This window comes from Cyprinodon variegatus, unplaced genomic scaffold, assembly GCF_000732505.1.
Source record: "Cyprinodon variegatus isolate N-32 unplaced genomic scaffold, C_variegatus-1.0 Scaffold9, whole genome shotgun sequence".
Lineage (NCBI taxonomy): Eukaryota > Metazoa > Chordata > Actinopteri > Cyprinodontiformes > Cyprinodontidae > Cyprinodon > Cyprinodon variegatus.
Window position 1 is genome coordinate 666,723 of NW_015150462.1, and position 5,771 is coordinate 672,493.

Consider the following 5,771-nt stretch of genomic DNA (forward strand, 5'->3'; position numbering starts at 1 on the left):
AGCCTTAATTTGGCTTAGAACACATGCAAATTGTAACGTCTTCAAACAAACTTTTTTGGAATGACTATTTCCTGGATGACTGGGAATCTTCACCAGCTTAAGGAGTTTGACTTCAGTAAAGCTTTTTATCATGATTCATACAACCAAGTTAAAGATTTGGACGTAGATAGAAGTTTAAATAAAGTGCCTCGGCTGTTTGTTAAGTTGCCTCTTATTCAAAAGGCTTTGACTTAAATTGAGATGAAGCCCCAAACTAAATAAATCCCGCCATTTCTTATGCAAACAAATCTAAATACTTGAGCTCCTCCTCTAAACCAGTATTTGCTTGCGGCTGAGCTCCTCGGTTACGATGACAGACCAGAGGAATGTCCTCTTCACGACAAAGCCCAATTCTGTCCTGCTACATCCTGCATTCATTTGTGAAGAAGACAGCGAGGCACTTCATCTCCTTTGCTTAATAACAAAGATACAGCAATGACACAAGAAGTTAGCCTTTTAGCTTATCTCTTTTAATGTGGCTGACTGGATTTCGCTCTACGACATCCTGCCATCGTTTTCAAGAGGACACCAGTTTTACCTGTTCAGAACCATTACCTTGGATCAGGGGTCTTCAATGTTTTCCAGGCCAAGGACCCCCAAACTGATGGCGAGATGGAGCGGGGACCCCCTAATTATATATATTGTGTTAAATCAAACTGGTGCTATAGTCACTCTATTACAGATGTAGTAATGGAATTAGGGGTGTAAATAATAATGATTTTGTATCGATGCATCGATCAACCAGCTGACGATCCGATGCATCGACACATCCGAAAGAGAATCGATTCATGTCTTTTTCTATTTTTATCCATTTTGCTCCTGGGCGTAATTCTCCTCCCGTGCTGCGGTGGCACTAAGTTCCTGGTTATACTCTTACAGCAGTTTGTTGCAGTGAGCTTGAAACAGACATTTTTTATTTAAGCTCAATATTGAAGCATGGTCTGCGCTACACGCTGTGGGTCTAGATACGGCCGAGGCAGCGAGGAAGTGGGGGCGAATTTAGTCCGAGGACGGAGGGACATGAGGGCCAAAAAGAGCGGAGATCCAGGTGGAAAAAGGGTCCCAGCGTTCCCGCGTACCTCGCTCTTCTAGCGGGTCAAACTTCACGAGTTGTGTTCCGCAATTTCGGTCATAAAAACAAAACAAGCCGGCCTCTTGTCTGCAGTCAGCTACAATTTGGGAGGTGCAGCGGAGTGTCTGCGGAGGGGACGTCGACACTCTGGAGCGGAGGTATTGAACTGCACTCATTGCACTGATTTTGTGCAGTATTTTTTTATGCAAAGCCTTTCAGAAACTATAACGCAGGGGTATTATTATTTTTCAGTAAATGAGGTTTTGATAGGAACAGATGGAGTGCAACTTTTCTACTTCTGTTATTTTCTGTAGTTTCTCAAAAAACAAAAAAGCATAATGATATTACAGCTTTCATTGATTTATTTCCAATTTGAAACATTGTCTAGCCTGTAAGGTGTAAAAAAAACAACAAAATCGAACCAATTAATCTAAACGTATCGTGGTGTATTCTTGAGTATCGAAAATAATCGAATCGTTGGGTCAGGAAATCGATACTGAATCGACTCGCCATGATGGATGTGATTTACACCCCTAAATGTAACTAAAGTAATTTCTCCCTGGGATTATTAAAGTATTCCTGACTCAGATTCCTGGTTGATGGGACAGGTGTTGTGAATGAAACGGTGCCCAGCTTGAAAGAGTTCCTGTGTGTTGCTGAATGTGTGCATTGATGACTGAAAGACTCCATTTATCTGTTTACTACAGTGTGTTAAATTCATGTTAATGTGGATTTAAAGACATTTCAATTAGTGGAAAAATTGGAGGGGGAATATAAAAAATAAAAGTTTAATCAGCCAAAACTTTTGCAACCCCCATGCAGTACCTCTGAGGACCCCCTAGGGGTCTCCCTGTTGAAGACCTCCACCTTAGACTTCCACTTCCTTACAGTAGCCGTTATCACTCTAACTACTTTCTTAAGTTATAAAAATATAAGACTATGTTATTGACTCTCAAGGCATTGTGCCATCAGATCACCCCCCTTAGGAGGTTGGCATGATAAGAAACACATAAATTACCGTCTGGGCGTTCCCAGACTGGCTAATTTTCTTCTCAGAGAGTGATCTTTATTTTTACCAGGAGTATGAGCGAGAAAGAGTTTGATTTCTGATAGCTATAGCATATTTCTAAGTGAGAAACTAAAGAAAACAGCAGCTCTGGCTGAACTTTAACCTCTTGTGAGGCATTTGGAGTTTTCACAGATAATTACAGAGGCTATACAGCAGCTTCCCACACCTCACCGCCAGCTATATAATGATACATTGGAAATGGAGCGGGCAAATGCACATCATTTTCATTAGGAGCGCTTGCATAATCCAAATTCGTCGTGTGCGAGAAATATAATTAATGCTTTAATGTTTTGGTCTTGCCACTCTTAGCGCGGCAAGAGAAATGAATTGTTACATTTTAATGAGAGAAGCGACAGCGCCGGCTTCCTGCGCAACACGGATGGGTTTCTAATTGCACACAAGGGTGACTAACTCAAGGCTCATTAAGGCGATTTATCAGCTTGGCTATTTTTTTTGGCAGGACAATACATTTATTTATCCACTGTACTGATAAATACATTCAGTTATTAATCTTGCCCCCCCCCCCGGTTCATCCCTTAGAGTATCATGGTTACCAAGAAAAAGGAAACAAGATACAAACTCCCAAGAAAACGTCTTTAATGAATCGTTTGTTGCTGTTTGTACCTCAGATTACATGAAAATACATTTAAGTTGACTGCAAGTATGGCAACATATTCACACATATAAACAAGTGGTGCATTTGTATTGTATGTATAGGTATGTACAACAGAAACACGTTACACTCTGGTTTAAAGTTGTGCAAGTGTGTTATATATACTAACGATTTATAAAATTCAACACACTAAATTAAAATGAAAAAAAAAGGAGTGTGCCCATGTATATACACATTCACACGCGCACAACCACAGTAGTTCACAAAGGATTAAAGCAAATGTATTGGATTATACATTTCCAGGTCACCTTTAAGTCTTTAAGTTGACCCCAACTGCTTACAAATTGCTCGCAAGGTTTGTTTTATTTTCTCATATCATGAGTCTGTGTGTGTGTGCTGCAAAATAGCTCAGACAAATGGTGACACACACACACACACACAGTCTAGGCTATGCTGCAGCCTGCGGTTGCACCATCAGCTAAATGTTTTTTTTTTTAAAGTACAGTCATCTGAGGTAGACTGCGCAAACTTCATGGTGGTATTCTTTTTTGTTTTTGTTTTTTGTTTTTGTTCATTTTCACAGAAATGTTGAGATTTGGAAACACAAATTAAAAAAAAGCACAAGTGTTCTGCAGCTATGAGGTAGAAAAGCTGAAAATAACAAAGAAAAAAATGTTTGCACGGCATGTAGTGAAAATAAGAGCAAACAGAAAGTGGATCACAGAGCATGTTGGAACCAAAGCACAGCATTGACCGCAGCGTTTTCAAGTCGTTTGCCGGTCCGCTGTAGAGAACAAGGGGAGAAAGGGAACGCCTGCGCCTCTGCTGCGCGCTCTGAAGTGCATTACTGGGGTTTTTTTTCTATCCAAAGAGACTCTTTCTCCAGAGGATTTGCTGACAGAAGGAATTCTCACACAGATTGTTTTTGAGGGAGGTTTTTCTGACGGACTACTTTGCTTCCCCCCCCCTCTTGTGCTGCCGCGCAGCCTGCCTATCTCTCTGCTCCTCGTCAGTTTTGCTGATGCTCAGCAGAACTCTCCTCCCCTCTTACCCTTTACGTCAGGAGCTGCACTCATGGAGCCCATGAAAATAGACCCGAGCATACGTTACAGAAAGATTCAGATCATGTTTGGCCGAACTACTAACGAAGAAAAAAAAGCGTTACCACAAATGACGTCAGGAAAATGGGGTCCCCCCATGGAGCTTAATACAAAGAGAGGTCATAAATCCTGCTAATACAGTGAAGGGCATAAACTGATTTGTGCTAGTTTCTCCTCTAACATCACCATGAACTTGGCCGGCATGTGAAAATACTAAGAAATCAAACTGAAAATGCACTTAAGAGTGCAAAAAATACCTGGCAAAAGTTTTCATATTCCTAGAAAGTCCTTACTTTTTGTCCAACTTCATTGTATCTTATTGGGATTTCATCTCATAGATGAACACTAATTTTTTACTGTTTTCTACCTCCCTTTATTGATATTTTAAATTGATCTTTTGCTGTATTTGCATCTATAAGTCCTTTGAGGTTAGTTTCTAAAAGCTTCCACATTTCTGAGCCAAAGTTCAACCATTTTAGCTGGAGATGATCTGTAGACATCATCCCACAGCATGATGCTGCCAACCTCTGTGTTTCACAGTGGGGATATTGGGTTAAGCCACCCCCCCCCCTCTGTTTAAATACTTTTCAGTTTGGGTCTAATCCGAACAGTTTTCCATTTGTGGAAAACTGCAGACATTTTATGACGATCCTTGTTTGCCTATGTAGGGCTATCAGAGCAGAGGGGGTCGAATGCAAATTAAAGCCACACTTTTCAGATTACACTCTTTTATCATGTCCCATCAAGACATTATTATTACCATAGATGAATCCTGGACTTTATACTGGAATCCTTAAAGCTCTTCTTCATCTAAATGGGTTATAGGATGTGGGGTGGTCTTTAGACCTAAGATCAATGGCAGCAGTTACTCTAAAGACAACACAGATGAAATATTACTGTTTTTTGTGATCAAAAAAGGAGCTTATCATTTAAGATTGAGGTTTAAGGTCACCGTTATGTCCATGCTCTGTTCTGGTTTAGTAAAAGCTTTAACATAATTTCAAATAAATAACGCCGTGACACACATTAATACATTATGAAAGCAATGAATGCAAATTATAAAAAATATTGGATAACTTTCTCTTTCCTCACTTTAGTCCTTTTGAAGACGCTCATTTTTATTTATTTTTTTTTAAATTAGGGTTGACCCTCCATAGATATTAATGAGCAGGTGGCTGGATGCTTCTTGTGTTTCTGACCCAAATATCAGCTCCCTGGAAGCTGTCCGAAATGAAAAACAATCTAAGAAATAATAAGAACTAGTGTTGCACCGATCCCATTTTTTTTTGGGTGACAATAGCTGAATTAACTTTTGGCTCTCAAAATGGTATCGGTGCCCGATAAGAACTGATTTAATACATCATTACAGTGATAAAGGAACTCATTGATATCAAAGTTATGGTAAATCTTCATTTCAAGGCTTGCAAAAGTTTTCACACCCCTGGTATAATGTATTTTACTAAACATAAAGAGATAAATCAACACAAAAGTGTGACTTGTGACATGGGAGGAACATAATACGCTTGTTAAAATCTTATGACGCTTTCTTAATAATATTACTCCACAGTAATAGGCCACCTAAATGCCATGAGAATCCCCACAGCATGATGCTGCCATCACCGTATTTAACAGAACAGCTGCATTTATGAGTTTAACCACCTGCTTAGGGGATTTCTGAGGAAGATTGCGGTTAACATCTGTATGTTCAAGGCTGAGACTTTTAAAAGGGTCGGACACAAATGCCTGCCACACTTTTCAGATTTTCTTTAAGTCAAATATTTTCATTGTAAGAATTGGAAAAGATAAAAAATCATATAAATGCTTTTGAAAGTCGCTTGCCTGTTTATCTTTACATTCCATTTTTAATATTTTTCTAAA